Source organism: Malus sylvestris, chromosome 13 (assembly GCF_916048215.2).
Source record: "Malus sylvestris chromosome 13, drMalSylv7.2, whole genome shotgun sequence".
Taxonomy (NCBI): Eukaryota; Viridiplantae; Streptophyta; class Magnoliopsida; order Rosales; family Rosaceae; genus Malus; species Malus sylvestris.
The window spans coordinates 42,253,738-42,271,720 of record NC_062272.1 but is presented as its reverse complement, the minus strand read 5'-3'; the positions used below and the strand labels follow the sequence as shown (position 1 = coordinate 42,271,720).

At 39.6% G+C, this 17,983-nt stretch overlaps 1 long non-coding RNA gene across 1 annotated transcript; it reads left to right on the top strand.

Moving 5' to 3' along the window:
* Nucleotides 1–4,105: 4,105 nt before the first annotated feature.
* LOC126597517 (uncharacterized) lies at nucleotides 4,106–4,686 on the top strand. The gene is made up of 2 exons (XR_007614277.1): nucleotides 4,106–4,192; nucleotides 4,300–4,686. It is a non-coding gene; the product is annotated as an uncharacterized LOC126597517 (long non-coding RNA).
* Nucleotides 4,687–17,983: the final 13,297 nt, after the last annotated feature.

Here is a 17,983-nt window from a genome sequence, read left to right as displayed (position 1 = left end):
TGTGAGTTCTTCTAGATGATTAAATGTAGTCGTCAAAGAAGAAAGGTGAATTAAAATGAAGTTTTAATTCACTAAGTGATTGAATTAAATATAATCAATTGGATTGATGCCAATCACCTCACTGCCTTGCTAAGTTTTCGAATTTTTGAATTTTCGAATTTCCGAATTTTTGAATTTTTGAATTTCCAAAAAAAAAAATAAAAATAAAAATAAAAAATATATATATATTTTTTTAAAGCTTTGTAGGTGAAGCTTTGGTGTTGAAGCTTTGTAGGTGAAGCTTTGAGGTTGGAACTTTGTTGGCCACCATGAATTGATTTTGCTTCACACTATCTTGATCAAGATAGTGTGAAGCTTTTGTAGGTGAAGCTTTTATGTTGAAGCTTTTGTGGGTCAAGCTTTTGTGGGTTAAGCTTTTGTAGGTCAAGCTTTTGTGGGTGAAGCTTTTGTAGGTCAAGCTTTTGTGGGTCAAGCTTTTGTGGGTCAAGCTTTTGTAGGTCAAGCTTTGTTGGGTGATGCGATGAAAGTTAAGCACTCAAATTAAACCCTCTTGTTGTCAAATTGTAGTATAAATGCAAGTAGGGATTGTTCTAAACCGAGGATTAGGAGGGCTTGCTAAACCGGGGATTAGGAGGGCTTGCTAAACCTCTAAACTTACTCAAAAACATAAAAACAAAGTTACAAACATTTGAATAGACTCAAGGGACTCAAAACAGATTCTAAAGACTCAAAACAACTTAAAAACACTCAAAACTGCCTAAAAACACAAACTGGGTAGATTTGACTCTAACATAACTTTGGACGAATTTAGTGTTTTGACTTAAATCAAAACACTCTAAAACACAAACAAAACAGATTTCAAACACTTTGGAACAAGAAAGTAAAATGGGGGTTTTGATTTGGATGAATTTGAAATAAACAAGCAAGTTATAAAACTAGGCAGATTATAAAATGAATTCAAGAAATAAAATGATGGAGGGATTAGTTAGAGGTCCGTTCTTCACACATGACACACTTGTACATGAATCGATTTCCAATTGCTTTTCAATAAACTATGATACTCAACACCCCAGATTAATCGTGATGCACAAATTAACCCTCAGATTTTCCTTTACTCATTGAATTGGATGAATGCATGCGACAACCCAAATCATTCTCTAAAAGTCCCCTATATGAATGCATAATAAAGATACAATCAGAGATTATTACGTTCAATGAAAATCATAAGTGTTGATGAGGCAATTATAACTATGAATGCATGATACAATTGCCAAGAATTCAATTAACGCGATTGTGATAGACAACCTTCACTACTCATGAATATAAACTTGTAACGATTAAGTGAAACTCATTTATATTCTAGCATCTAATTCATGCATGAAAATTAAGTATGCATCCTTAATAAACATACAAGAATCAGTTATGAATAAAATAGATAATTGAATTGCAATCACAACTTATCAAATCACAATTGGAAGAAATCAATTCAAATCTCAAGCATGTTCCTGGCTTCAATCTTCCCCCTAACTAAATAGGGGTTTAGCCACTCATAATTGCAACAAAATTAGAAAATAAAAAGTAGACATTGAAAGCAAGATCGGAGTACACCTAAAACGCTCCAAAGTTCCAAGCTTGAAACGTCAAGGACCTTTGTTTTCACCACCTTGTTGTAGCACAAGTGTCTAGGATGTGTATGGATATATGGATGGAATGGATTTGCACGACTAAGAGATGAAAGTGTATGGATTGGTGAGATGTAGTATGGCTAGATGAATGGATGGAGGTCCACGGCAAGGAAATTGTGTTTGTGAATGAAGTTGTGAGATGTGAAATGTAGTGTCTTTGGATGATGGCCTCCAAATTATGGTGAAGGGCGGATGTAGTTATAGGCTAGGGAGAGGAGTGTATGGAGTTGTAATGAGTGGATGTAATGGGTGTAGTGGGTGAGTGTTGCGGTAATGAGTGGATGTAATGGGTGTAGTGGGTGGATGTTTGGTAATGAGTGGATGTAATGGGTGTAGTGGATGAGTGTTTGGTAATGAGTGGATGTAATGGGTGTAGTGGGTGAGTGTTGTGGTAATGAGTGGATGTAATGGGTGTAGTGGGTGGATGTTTGGTAATGAGTGGATGTAAAGGGTGTAGTGGATGGATGTTTGGAGTTGTAGGTCAACACACTTGCACACACACATGTTGATTTCTAGCCTTCAAATCTTCAAAAACATCCATCCTCATGTCTCCATGCTTGCACTATCCAATCTTGGCTCAAAAATGCTCAAAAATGCACTTTCTTGCCAACTTTGTTATTATGACCTACAAACACACGAAAATAGCTTAAAATACATAATTAACTAAGAAATAACAACACAAATGCACAAGAACAAGCTAACTAAGTCACATAAATATGTTCCTATCATTGGGCACCATGAATTGATTTTGCCTTACACTATCTCGATCAAGATAGTGTGAAGCTTTTGTGGGTGAAGCTTTTGTGGGTGAAGCTTTTGTAGGTCAAGCTTTTGTGGGTCAAACTTTTGTGGGTGAAGCTTTTGTAGGTGAAGCTTTTGTGTTGAAGCTTTTGTTGGGTACCATGAATTGATTTTGCTTCACACTATCTTGATCAAGATAGTGTGAAGCTTTTGAGAATTTGTAGTTGTCCTCCATCGATGAAGCTTTTGTTGGTGAAGCTTTGGAGTTGAAGCTTTGTAGGTGAAGCTTTGGAGTTGAAGCTTTTGTTGGTGAAGCTTTTGTTGGGTACCATGAATTGATTTTGCTTCACACTATCTTCATCAAGATAGTCTGAAGCTTTTGAGAATTTGTTGTTGTCCTCCATTGATGAAGCTTTGGAGTTGAAGTTTTTTTTTTTTTTTTTTTTTTTTTTTTTTTTTTTTTTTGGGAAACTAGAAATTTGAAAATGTGGGAGAGACAACATATACAAATTTTGCTTCCACATTGTTGAGTAAGATATTGTGATGCAAGCCGGACCTTGTAGTAGTCGAAGGTTTGGATGAACCATATAAATTGAATTTGCTTCGAACAGTCTTGAATTTGCTTCCAAGGTTTGAGGATTGTAATTGCCCTCCATTGATGAAGCTTTTGTTGGCACCATAAATTGGTTTTGCTTTACATTGTCTTGATCAAGAGTGTGTGAAGCTTTTGAGAATTGTGGTTGCCCTCCATTGATGAAGCTCTTGTTGGCACCATAAATTGATTTTGCTTCACACTGTCTTGATCAAGAGTGTGAAGCTTTTGAGAATTGTGGTTGCCCTCCATTGATGAAGCTCTTGTTGGCACCATAAATTGATTTTGAGAATTGTGGTTGCCCTCCATTGATGAAGCTCTTGTTGGCACCATAAATTGATTTTGCTTCACACTATCTTGATCAAGAGTGTGTGAAGCTTTTGAGAATTGTGGTTGCCCTCCTTTGATGAAGCTCTTGTTGGCACCATAAATTGGTTTTGCTTCACACTGTCTTGATCAAGAGTGTGTGAAGCTTTTGAGAATTGTGGTTGCCCTCCATTGATGAAGCTCTTGTTGGCACCATAAATTGATTTGGCTTCACACTGTCTTGATCAAGAGTGTGTGAAACTTTTTCGAGTTGTAGTTGTGAACACGAAAAATTCCTGAAACGAAAGAGACAAGAACGACGTGCACAAACAAATATTTGTATTTGATGATTTTGGGTTACAATCTCTCTCTAATTTGATCCTCTGATTCGATCTCCGTAAGGTGTGTATTTATGGATGTGCGATTGATCCAAATGGCCGTTGGGCTTGATCTAAGGATGAACGTTCTTCAAGGGCCGTGGACTTGATCTTGAAGGTGGATTTGAGCGGATCTTCAAAGGGGCTTTTGGGCTTGATCTTTGAAGAACAGTGATGAACGGATCTCCAAGGGCTTTTGGGCTTGATCTTGAAGAACAGTGATGAACGGATCTTCAAGGGCTTTTGGGCTTGATCTTGAAGAACGGTTGGATGTGTGGATTTGTTGACATTGTTGATCCAAAGGGCCGTTGGGGCTTGATCTTGGATGAACGGATGATGAACGATGGTGCTTTCTTCAAGGGCCGTCGGGGCTTGATCTTGAATTGGTGGATGGTCGATCCAAGGGCCGTCGGGGCTTGATCTTGGAAGAACGATGAACGAAGAACGAAGAACACTTTCTTCAAGGGCCGTCGGGGCTTGATCTTGAATTGGTGGATGATTGTTGATCCAAAGGGCCGTTGGGGCTTGATCTTGGAAGAACGATGAATGAAGAACGAAGAACGCTTTCTTCAAGGGCCATCGGGGCTTGATCTTGAAGGTGGATGATTGTTGATCCAAGGGCCGTCGAGGCTTGATCTTGGAAGAACGATGAACGAAGAACGAAGAACACTTTCTTGATTCTTCGGGAACTTGGATGCTTGAGAGCTTCGGAGTTTCAGAGCTTCAGAGCTTCAAGGTGTAATATGAATTGGTCCCCCCCCAAATGAATGAAATTGGGCTTGTATTTATAGAATTTTCCAAGGCCTAATTTTGAATATAATATTCCAGATGAAATAAGTCGTTTCTGCCAGGTGTTGACACGTGTCCTATTTGATGACTTTTCCAACTCATTTCAATTTTCGTTGAGTCACACGCTACGTGTAAAATTTATGTAATACATGAGCGTTGACACTTTGATTTATCGGTCAACATTTATTTACCGAAATTTCGATGTCTACAAATGCCCCCACTTCAAGGCGCGTCGTATACATGTGCTTGTCACGTGTAGGAGATGCGTTTTGAAGTCCCTTAATGTAGATGTCGATCCAAGGGCCGTCGAGGCTTGATCTTGAATTGGGCTTGAGATTTCTTCAAGGGCCGTTGAGGCTTGATCTTGAACTTTGTTTGAAATTTCTTCAAGGGCCGTCGAGGCTTGATCTTGAAGGTTGAAATTGGACCACAAGGAGCTTCATGTGGTAGATGATCTTTGGCTTTGGTAGTGGGTGAATCGGCACGTATTTTGTTGCGCTTGTTGACTTTCCACAGCTTTGATCTTGAACTGGGTTGGAGGATTTTCTGGATTCCTCCAATTGTTGATTTTCCACAGCTTATTCTTGAACTAGGTTTTGATTCAAGGGTGGTAGACACTTGATCTTGAATCGGACTTGTGATTTCCTCGATGGCCGTCGAGGCTTGATCTTGAATTTGGTTGGAAACTTCTTCAAGGGTGATGTGAGAATTACTTGACACACAAATTAAACCCTATTGATGACAATTGTAGTAATGATGCAAGTAGGGATAGTTCTAGACCGGGGATTAACTAGGGATGCTAAACACTTGACTCAAATAAATAAAACTAACTTTTAAAACACTAAGACAAACCAAAAGACTCAAAACAAGTTCAAAAGACTCCAAATACTTAAAAGCATAAAATAAGATAGATTTGAACGACTAAGACTTTAACAAAATATGGGGGGGTGAATTGAGTTGTTTTTGTCGAGATTAAATTAAATGGACAGATTATAATTAAGGGCAAAATGTAAATATGAATGCGATGAAAAATATGGATGATGGAATAGCTTAAGGGGTTCTTCTCCACACATGTCACACTTGCAATACAAGATCGATTCTCAGTTGGTCTTTCGATAAATTATGAAACTCAACACCCTAGGTTAATTAGGTCCGCTTAAATTAACCGTCTAGTTCTCCTTAAGTTAATGAATTGGATGGGTTTGCGCAACGCAATTCACAACATTCTCCAAAAGTCCTTTACGTGAAAAGCACAATAAAGATACAATCAAAGATCATTAAGCATCATGAAAACTATAAGTGTTGACGAGGCATTCGTTACTATGAAAAGCATGAAACTAGTGCCAAGAATTCATTTAACGCGATTGTTTATAAGCAACCTCCACTACTTGTGAATATAAGTTCATAACGATTAGGTGAAACTCACTTATATTCTAGCGTCATATTTATGCATGAAAATTAAGCGTGCACTCTCAATAAACATACATAAATAAGTTATCAATCAAACGGTTAAACAAATTGAATCCACAACTTATGAAATTCCAACCAAAGGTAATCAATTCATATTGCAAGCATAAACATAGTTTCGAATCACCCCCTAGCTAAAGGGGGGTTTAGTTCCTCATACTTATAAGACAAAGAGAATTGAATTTAAACATTGAAATCAAAGAAACACCTAAACATTCCAACAACTCAAACTTGAATTGTATGAACGTTTAGGCCCTCTTCTCTTCCTCTTTGTTGTAGCACAAGGTCTAAGGAAATGTTTAGGGCTTTAGGTGTATGTGGAATGGAGTGGGGAATGATTGCAATGAAGAGAAAATATGCAGAAAATGGAAGAGATATGCACGGCAAAGAATGGGATTTTGTGATGGTGTGTTGTGTGATTGTTTTGTGGTGAATTCCCCTCTATTGTATGAATGCATTGCATGGTTTTATAGGGAGAGAATGGATGGGTGAGCATGTTAATGGCAGCTAGGATGAATGATTAAAGGGGTTGCTAGGTTGGAAATGATTAAAGAGTGAGGGGATGCATGTGAAAAACAGCTAGGAAAAATTGGTGGAATGCTGGAATTGTTAAGGGATGCACGGCAATGGGGGGTTAGGTGTGCGTGTGGCTGATTTGTTTGTTGGGAAAGCTTGTGAGTGAATGATTAAAGATACATGTGGATGAATTATACAATGGGAAAGTATGTGATTGACAACTAGGGTGAATGGTGGCTGCAATGATGAAGTGTGATGGCTAAAAATGGCAAGGGAAGGCACGGCAATGGGTGGTTTGGTGTGGCTGTTTTGTGTTGTGAATTATGATGAATGCATGTGGATTAAAGAAGAATATGGAAGTGAATAAATCATAATAGGGCTGCAAGTTTAAAGGGCTAGGGTTTAAGTACATAAAATGGGCCTAAAATAGGGTGGTTTGCATGGCAAGGGAATGGTGTTATATGGTTAAGCCCATGGCAAGGTTGTGTAATTGGGTTAGGGCCATTGTTTTGTGTCCTCAAGTGCATACAAGGCCTTCAATTTCATCCAACATTTTGGCTCCAAGCCTAAGCTATCCATCCTTAGCCCAATAGTGCTCCACAAAGGCCTCTAAATGCACTTCTTTGCTCCTTAAGCCCTTAGAACCTGAAAACACACAAAAGAAGCATAAAGGACTAAAATAACTAAAGAAACATAACGTAAAAGTACGAGAACAAGCCATTTAAGTCGCATGAATATGCTCCTATCAAATTCCCCCACACTTAGCTTTTGCTAGTCCTCGAGCAAAACAGAAAAATCAAAACAAAACAAAACGAAACAAAACAAACTAAAGACAATCTTAAACCTTCCAACGTTGCCTCAGGGATTTCCAATGCACATGACATATTAAAAAAAAAATTACTCACATAGATTTTAATCATCCTTACACTTAAGTACATACTTAATCATAGTCACCACATATTAGTTCACAATTAAGCATTTAAAACCATGTTTTGAATGTAGTAACCTGCCTTAGAGAATTTGCTCAATTCTTTACAAGATATGCACTCAATTTTCACTCAGATTTTCTGACTACACACCCTAAACTAGGTGTATGTGAGAAGATTGATGTAAACATGAAACGAACACTCACATACGTTTAAAGCAAAGAAAGCAATTTCTGGAGTTATTAAGCATGTATAGATATAATCTCATGACTGGAATGCTACTACTTAGATGCGAGAACCAGGGACACCATATGCTCGTACCAATCCCAAACTCCACATACTGAAACACATAACACTCAAGATTGAAGTTAAGGGTTGTAACGGGGTTAGGGGTGATTGGCTAACAATGAAAGGTAAGGAAACAAACGTTTTTTTAAAGCATAATAAGCAAAGTAATGAAATTGATGCTTAGAATTCCTTTTGAATGCAACAACTAACTTTAAACACAATGGGGTTATTCATTCAACTTTTTAAGGCCGATTTCAACTTTTTGGACCCTTTCTACAACAAACAACACTTGTGAGCCTTTCCTCACTTATTGCAATTTTTTTTTTTTTTTTTTTTTTTTTTTTTTTGACCCGTGCTTTATTACTTTCTTTTGGCACACTAAACACAAAAATCTCATTCCCCCACACTTGTTTTCTGCATAAGGACAATCAAAAGGAATTCATTTTAAGTCATGCTTCATTATGCTTTAAAAACAAGGGTAAGGATAGTCCTAATCTAGGCTAGGTAAGGGAAATGTGGTTTAACAAAGAAAAACAAGTTAAACAAGGCTCAACGGGGTTTAAACTTGAACATATAATGAAACAGGATACATGGTAATTTGGCTAAGGTGGTGGTAACTACACAACTTCATCTTGAATATGTGTTATGCAAATCAATATCATGCTTTGAATGAAATGGGCATGAGTTCTAGCATTTGGAACTAAATGATGAAACGCATTCTAAGTAGTAACCAAGCAAAGAATAATGAGATCATGCAACGACTTAGAAAACAATAATGCACAGATTATCAACTCTCCAAATAAACGTTTTAGGCTCAAGTCTCACAAGGTTGTAGCATTAATTTGAGTTCCTTCCTTCAAGCATGTTACAAAAACTGATTTTTTTTTTCTTTATGATTACATGTGAATTCATAAATTATAACTACAATCAAGCATAAACCAAAGAGTAAATCAAACTGTCCTCCATGTTTATAACTTTCTTTAACAGTCATGCAATTCAAAACCAAATCCTCATTATTGTGTTGGAAGGTACCCTAAGACACAAACAAACACACAAAAACAACTCTTTTTGGCTTTTTTCAAAACAATTTTTTTCAAATTTTTGTCAAATTTTCGGATTTTTATGTTAAAACACACTAACATGCTTAAAAACACACTAAAAACACTTAAAACAGCAAGAAACAACATTGTAAGTGATAGGTGAATAAAATCCCACGAAAATCATGCAAAAGAAACTTGTTTACCCCCCCCACACTTAAATCTAACATTGTCCTCAATGTTTCAAACATAAACTCACAAAAAAGCAAACAAACAAACAACGAGGAAACATGATAAACATGGCAAAGTAAAAGCAACAGAGAGGAGGGTTAAAGAACGCAAACACCTGGTTTTGGAGTCAGAAATTCCTAGGTCTTCTCTATTTCCATGGGTTGCCTCCCAAGAAACGCTTTCTTTAACGTCGTGCAGCCGGACGTCTATCATTCATCAATGATCTTTGGTGCCCACGGCATGGAGGGATAGATCCTCCACCACATGCTCCTCAAACAGGTCGTAATAGGGCTTCAATCAATGCCCATTAACCTTGATTTCATGTCCTGTTTTCAAGCTTTGGACTTGGACTGCACCATGAGGAAAGACATTAGTAACAATAAATGGCCCAATCCACTTGGAACGTAACTTACCGGGGAATAACCGAAGGCGAGAGTCAAATAGGAGCACTTTCTGCCCCTTGGAGAATGTTTTGGTACGAAGCATCTTGTCATGATACGCCTCGGTCTTGTCCTTGTAAATTCGAGCGTTCTCATAAGCGTCATGCCTAATCTCCTCGAGTTCATTTAGTTGGAGCTTTCTATGCACCCCGGCTACATCTATGTCCATGTTGAAGGTCTTCACAGCCCAATGCGCCCTATGTTCCAATTCAACGGGCAAATGACATGGTTTACCATAAATGAGGCGAAAAGGTGACATACCTAGAGGGGTTTTGTAGGCCGTACGATAGGCCCACAATGCATCGTCCAAGCGCAAACTCCAATCTCTCCTTGAAGGCCCCACGGTTTTCTCAAGAATTTGCTTGATCTCCCGATTTGAAACTTCCGCTTGCCCATTGGTTTGAGGATGATAAGGGGTGGATACCTTATGCGTCACTTTGTACTTCTTGAGCAAAGCTTCAATGATTCGATTACAAAAGTGAGAGCCTCCATCACTAATGAGAACTCTAGGCATGCCAAACCTAGCAAAGATATTAGTTTTCACAAAATCTGCAACAACCTTTGAATCGTTAGTTCGGGTGGCTTTGGCTTCCACCCATTTGGAAACATAATCAACAGCTAGCAAGATATAAGTGAAACCAAAAGATGGAGGGAAAGGACCCATGAAATCTATACCCCAAACATCAAAGATTTCAACACTAAAAATGGGGGTTTGCGGCATTTGTTGTTTAGGACCAATATTGCCCGTTCTTTGGCATCTATCACAAGACATGCAAAACGTTCTAGCATCCCTAAAGATGGTAGGCCAATAGAAACCACATTCTAACACCTTAAGTGCTGTTCTTTGAGTGCCAAAGTGTCCCCCACAAGCATAAGTGTGACAAAAGGTTAGAATAGCATTAAACTTAGAATCGTGTACACACCTACGTATAACTTGGTCAGGGCAATATTTCCATAAATACGGGTCATCCCACACATAAAACCGTGCCTCTTTCTTCAATTTATCACATTGGTGTTTAAGTAATTCACTAGGAACATGTTTAGACACCAAATAATTCACCAAATCAGCATACCACGGTTCACTTACCTTGACGGACATCAGTTGCTCATCTGGGAATGTCTCTATGATAGGCACGACATCCTCCTCATGCACCATACGGCTCAAGTGGTCAGCCACCACGTTTTCACTTCCCTTCTTATCCCGGATTTCGATATCGAACTCTTGGAGAAGAAGCATCCAACGAATGAGTCGTGGTTTGGCTTCCTTCTTGGTGAATAAATACTTCAATGCTGCATGGTCAGTATAAATAATAACTTTAGTACCAAGCAAATAAGAACGGAATTTATCTAAAGCAAATACAACAGCAAGAAGTTCTTTTTCAGTGGTAGAATAATTCAATTGTGCATCATTTAAAGTCCGAGAGGCATAATAGATAACATGCGGCCTCTTTTCCTTCCTTTGCCCCAAAACAGCTCCTAATGCATAATCGGAAGCATCACACATAAGCTCAAAAGGAAAGCTCCAATTCGATGGAACTATGATAGGGGCCGAAGTTAGCATTTCTTTGAGGTGATTGAACGCCTTCTCACACTCCTCGTTGAAGTCAAATGCCACATCTTTTTGGAGGAGACGGCAAAGAGGGTTTGAGATCTTGGAGAAGTCCTTGATAAATCGCCTATAAAATCCTGCATGACCAAGAAACGAACGAATCTCTCGAACCGAAGTAGGAGAGGGTAAGTGGCGTATAAGATCTATTTTCGATTTATTCACTTCGATTCCTCTTTCTGAAACAATATGCCCTAGAACTATGCCTTGTCTAACCATAAAGTGACATTTTTCCCAATTAAGCACAAGGTTAGTTTCTACACATCGTTTCAAAAATTTTGTGAGATTTTCCAAACAACCATCAAATGAATCACCAAACACACTGAAATCATCCATAAATACCTCAATAATCTTTTCCACAAAATCTGAAAAGATACTTACCATACACCTTCGAAACGTGGCCGGAGCATTGCATAAACCAAAAGGCATGCGACGATAAGCAAAAGTACCAAAGGGGCATGTAAAAGTTGTCTTTTCTTGGTCATCCGGCGCTATGACAATCTGATTATATCCAGAATAACCATCAAGGAAACAATAAAAAGAATGACCGGCTAACCTTTCAAGCATTTGATCAATGAACGGCAAAGGGAAGTGGTCCTTCCTTGTGGTGGCGTTGAGCTTCCTATAATCAATGCACACTCTCCAACCTGTTTGGATACGGGTTGGCACAAGCTCATTCTCGGCATTTTTCACCACTGTCACTCCGGACTTCTTCGGAACACATTGCACCGGTGATACCCAACGACTATCAGAGATCGGATAAATTACTCCACAATCAAGAAGTTTGATAATCTCATTTTTCACAACTTCCATCATTGGAGGGTTGAGACGGCGCTGAGCCTCTCGAGTTGGTTTAGCCCCCTCCTCTAGAAGTATGCGATGCATGCACGTAGTCGGGCTTATTCCCCTAATATCGGCCAAAGTCCACCCAATGGCCGTCTTGTGCTCTTTCAACACTCGGATCAACTTCTCCTCCTCTATGGCCGTGAGTGATGAGGAGACAATGACGGGTAATGTCTCGTTATCTCCCAGAAAGACGTACTTTAAATGATCGGGCAACGGTTTAAGCTCAAGTACGGGTGCCTGAGTTACTGAGGGTAACAACTTATTAGTGGAGACTGAAATTGAAATTGGGTTAGAAGGCTTACCATGATATTGAGGTAGTGACTCAAGGGCAGCCACTATCTTGGCCTCCTCCACACTTCTAGGCACGGCAAAACCAGATTTTTGCCCAATTCCTTGTGCAATTGTTGTTTCAAGTGTATCCCTCTCCAAACAATTGAGAAAATCCTGCGCCAAATCATCAATTATATCAATAGAAAAGCAAGAATGATCGTCTTTAGGAAATTTAATACTTTCAGAAAGATTGAAATCAATGACTTCCCCATCAAATTCCATCGTTAAAGTTCCTTTAAACACATCTATCTTGGTGCGGGCTGTTTTCATGAAGGGCCTCCCTAATAGAATCGGCAATGGGGTGGAATGGGGTGAATCTTCCATGTCAAGCACATAGAAATCCGCTGGAAAAATCAAGTTACCAACCTGCACCAAAACATCTTCCAAAACACCCTTTGGATATGCATTAGAACGATCGGCTAATTGAATTATCACACCATCATTTTTAAGCTCACCTAAGTTCATAGATGCATAAATAGAGTATGGCATAACATTAATTGAAGCCCCTAAGTCTAACATGCATTGTTCAAACTTAGTATTACCCATAACGCACGGAATTGTAAAACTACCCGGATCTTTGCATTTAGGGGGTAATTTCCTTTGTAACACAGCAGAGACATTTTCACTTACTTGAACCACCTCTTTGTTTGAAATCCTTCTCCTTGTTGTACAAAGTTCTTTAAAAAACTTAGCATACCTTGGGACTTGCTTAATCGCATCAAGGAGCGGGATATTGACTTGAACTTTCCGAAAGGTATCTAGAATGTCCTTCTCAGCTTCTTCCTTCTTTGATTGCCTAAACCTGCCAGGAAAGGGCACATTTAGTGGAATAGAACTAGAAAAAGTTGAATTGGGACTTACCTTGGTGGTTTGGGACGGTTTAGGAGGAATAGATCAATTCGGCAAGGTTTGGTCATCCTTGGCCTTGGGCTTTGCTCCATGTGCTTCTTCTTGCAGCAACTTGTCCTCCTCGTCTTGACTTGATTTGGATGTATTTGAGTCCGTTCCAACCTGTTTACCACTTTTTAACATGATGGCCTTAGCGGTTTCAAATCCTCCATTTGGGTTCATAACGGTTGAACTAGGCAATCTGCCTTGTTCTCTAATTTGCCCCATAAATTCTGCAATTTGACCCATTTGCTTCTCCAAATTGTCCACCCGTTTGTCTTGGATTTGTCTCTCCTTATTTTGAGTTTGTACTTCCTGCGTCAAAGTAGTAAGTAACTTAACAACTTGATCATTATCCAAAGACATACCTGAGGTTGTTGGGGCAGATTGCACGTGGTTTTGATTGGGGACGAATGGCTTTGTATAAAAGCCCGGTGGTTGCTGCCTAAATCCTCCTTGTTGTTGGGGTTGTTGAGGATCCCGCCATTTGAAATTTGGATGGTCCCTCCACCCCGGATTGTAGGTATTAGAGTATGGATCATGGCGTGGTTGATTTTGGTTCCCAAAACCCACGGCATTGGCAGATTCCCAACCCCCATTCTCAATCAATTGAGGGCATTGATCATTGGCATGTCCTTGCATAGAGCACACGCCACACACACTTGGTCCATGAATCTTCATTCCCTCGGCCAACTGAGAAACAATAGAAGTAAGGTTAGCTAATTGGGATTGAATTTCGGGCATAGAACTTACCACATTCACTTGTGGCCGTGGGGGGTCTCTTTGTCCAACACCTTCGTATTGTTGTGCATTATGTGCTCGGTTGGCAATTAGAACTTTTGCAGCCCCCGGAGTTTTATCCACCAACGCACCTCCCGCCGAGGCATCAAGCATTTGGCGTTCCATGGGAAGGAGTCCTTCGTAGAAGTATTGAATGAGCAGCTCCTCCTTCATTTGATGCTGTGGACAAGAAGCAACAAGTGATTTAAAACGTTCATAATAAGAAGGAAATGATTCACCTCGATCTTGTTGGATGCCACTAATCCGTTTCCTCAAGAGAATGACTCTTGAAGTTGGAAAAAATTTCTCCAAGAAAGCTCTTTTCATACTATCCCAAGATGTAACCGTTCCGGGTGCTAACTCGTAAAGCCAATCCTTCGCCTTTTCCAAAAGTGAGAATGGAAAAGCCTTCATCATCAGAATGTTCCCGTCGACATTTATGGGTGTCATGCTCGAACAAACAACCTCGAATTCCTTGAGATGCTTGTTGGGCTCTTCCATGGAAAGCCCATGGTATTTCAGAATGTGGTGCAACAAGCTTGACTTCAACTCGAATTCATCGGTCTTGCCTTGGGCAGCCGTGGGGTATTGAATGCATAATGGTGCGGCATTGGTCAACCCCGAGGCCGAAAGCTCTTTAATGGTCCGATTGTCCGCTGCCATAACTTCTTCTTTCTCTTCTTCAAACTCAGATTCGGCCTCTGAACTTGAACTAGGTTCACTAGGTTCGGGATGCCTCCTCTTTCTTCTCAAATCACGTTCAAAATCGTTGTTAAAGTCCAAGATATGCACAGTTTGAGAACTTCGCGTCATGCATTAGTACCTAAACCAAGAAAACAAAACAAAATAAGAAACTAGGTAAATTACACTAAAAACACACGGCAAAAACACAAGGGATTAGCAATTTGCTAATCCCCGGCAACGGCGCCAAAATTTGATATGAGAATTACTTGACACACAAATTAAACCCTATTGATGACAATTGTAGTAATGATGCAAGTAGGGATCGTTCTAGACCGGGGATTAACTAGGGATGCTAAACACTTGACTCAAATAAATAAAACTAACTTTTAAAACACTAAGACAAACCAAAAGACTCAAAACAAGTTCAAAAGACTCCAAATACTTAAAAGCATAAAATAAGATAGATTTGAACGATTAAGACTTTAACAAAATATGGGGGGGTGAATTGAGTTGTTTTTGACGAGATTAAATTAAATGGACAGATTATAATTAAGGGCAAAATGTAAATATGAATGCGATGAAAAATATGGATGATGGAATAGCTTAAGGGGTTCTTCTCCACACATGTCACACTTGCAATACAAGATCGATTCTCAGTTGGTCTTTCGATAAATTATGAAACTCAACACCCTAGGTTAATTAGGTCCGCTTAAATTAACCGTCAAGTTCTCCTTAAGTTAATGAATTGGATGGGTTTGCGCAACGCAATTCACAACATTCTCCAAAAGTCCTTTACGTGAAAAGCACAATAAAGATACAATCAAAGATCATTAAGCATCATGAAAACTATAAGTGTTGACGAGGCATTCGTTACTATGAAAAGCATGAAACTAGTGCCAAGAATTCATTTAACGCGATTGTTTATAAGCAACCTCCACTACTTGTGAATATAAGTTCATAACGATTAGGTGAAACTCACTTATATTCTAGCGTCATATTTATGCATGAAAATTAAGCGTGCACTCTCAATAAACATACATAAATAAGTTATCAATCAAACGGTTAAACAAATTGAATCCACAACTTATGAAATTCCAACCAAAGGTAATCAATTCATATTGCAAGCATAAACATAGTTTCGAATCACCCCCTAGCTAAAGGGGGGTTTAGTTCCTCATACTTATAAGACAAAGAGAATTGAATTTAAACATTGAAATCAAAGAAACACCTAAACATTCCAACAACTCAAACTTGAATTGTATGAACGTTTAGGCCCTCTTCTCTTCCTCTTTGTTGTAGCACAAGGTCTAAGGAAATGTTTAGGGCTTTAGGTGTATGTGGAATGGAGTGGGGAATGATTGCAATGAAGAGAAAATATGCAGAAAATGGAAGAGATATGCACGGCAAAGAATGGGATTTTGTGATGGTGTGTTGTGTGATTGTTTTGTGGTGAATTCCCCTCTATTGTATGAATGCATTGCATGGTTTTATAGGGAGAGAATGGATGGGTGAGCATGTTAATGGCAGCTAGGATGAATGATTAAAGGGGTTGCTAGGTTGGAAATGATTAAAGAGTGAGGGGATGCATGTGAAAAACAGCTAGGAAAAATTGGTGGAATGCTGGAATTGTTAAGGGATGCACGGCAATGGGGGGTTAGGTGTGCGTGTGGCTGATTTGTTTGTTGGGAAAGCTTGTGAGTGAATGATTAAAGATACATGTGGATGAATTATACAATGGGAAAGTATGTGATTGACAACTAGGGTGAATGGTGGCTGCAATGATGAAGTGTGATGGCTAAAAATGGCAAGGGAAGGCACGGCAATGGGTGGTTTGGTGTGGCTGTTTTGTGTTGTGAATTATGATGAATGCATGTGGATTAAAGAAGAATATGGAAGTGAATAAATCATAATAGGGCTGCAAGTTTAAAGGGCTAGGGTTTAAGTACATAAAATGGGCCTAAAATAGGGTGGTTTGCATGGCAAGGGAATGGTGTTATATGGTTAAGCCCATGGCAAGGTTGTGTAATTGGGTTAGGGCCATTGTTTTATGTCCTCAAGTGCATACAAGGCCTTCAATTTCATCCAACATTTTGGCTCCAAGCCTAAGCTATCCATCCTTAGCCCAATAGTGCTCCACAAAGGCCTCTAAATGCACTTCTTTGCTCCTTAAGCCCTTAGAACCTGAAAACACACAAAAGAAGCATAAAGGACTAAAATAACTAAAGAAACATAACGTAAAAGTACGAGAACAAGCCATTTAAGTCGCATGAATATGCTCCTATCAAAAGGCCGTCGAGGCTTGATTCTTGAAGGTTGACTCGAACACATGGCAAGTAGGCACAAGGTGAAGGTGATGACTTGTTGCTTTGTTCAATCTTTCTAATTCACACCTAAGCAGTTTGGTCAACGGTATGATCTTCAAGATTGATGGGCTCTTCTTCCAGTTGGTGACTTGGTCTTTAAGGATTTGATTCAAGGGTGGTGAATCGGCACGTGCAGCCCACAACGCCTAGTAAGTCGACCCAAGAATTTTGAGGGTCAAAACGAGTTCACCGTCCTCAGGCAGATGCGGCATCTTCTCGAGTTCTTCATCTCAGACTCTTTCTGCTAAGTTGACTGTGCATGCTGCATTCTTCTCTACTTGTTTCTTCAGGCAGATGTGGCAGCTTCTCGAGTTCCTCAGTTCGGACTCCTTCTGCTGAGTTAACCGTGCAGACTGCATTCTTCTCTGCTTGTTCCTTCTGCACCTTGTCTCCACATGCTGCAAGGTATCATTTTCACTTGCCTTATCTGTCTTCCAGGCAGATGTGGCAGCTTCTTTGAAAGTACAGCAGCAGTGGAAGGTGAGTACTCGAGAGAAGTGCTAGGTAGGCAATCAGGGAAGGGTTCCAAGCAGTCGGTTCCTTACCCGAGTTTGAGTGGAAGTTCCGGCATATTGTTTTCTTTATCCTTGTTTTTGTAGGTAAGAACAAGGACAAAGGAAAGGACAGGGAGAACACATGATATGAGATACTCTTGCTTTCTACCCTGGTGATATGAGATACTTTTGCTTTGGAGTCATTGGTTTGCAGAGGTACCCCAAGGAATAAGGAACACTGAATGACTCGAGAGGCTTCGTTGGGAAAACATCTTTGGAGATGAAAAAAAACTCTGTGTGTCTGCCTTGCTATGGAAGGTGAAGGTGGACAGTTATAGGAGGTCCTTTAATACCTGTAGAGGTACTATTCTTTCACTCGTGTCGGCAACTAACGCGTGATTGAACAGTAAACTTAACGTGCTTTCTCCTTCACCGAAAATCTTCGACAAATTGCCCATGATTTGCGCAAAGTTGAGTGTGCATATGACAGGTGATGACGCGGCTGAAAAAGACTGGCGCCTCTTCGATATCTGGGATTGGCGCTTCGACAAATTACCCGTGATTTCCGCAAAGCTGAGTTTGCGTGTGACGGGTGCC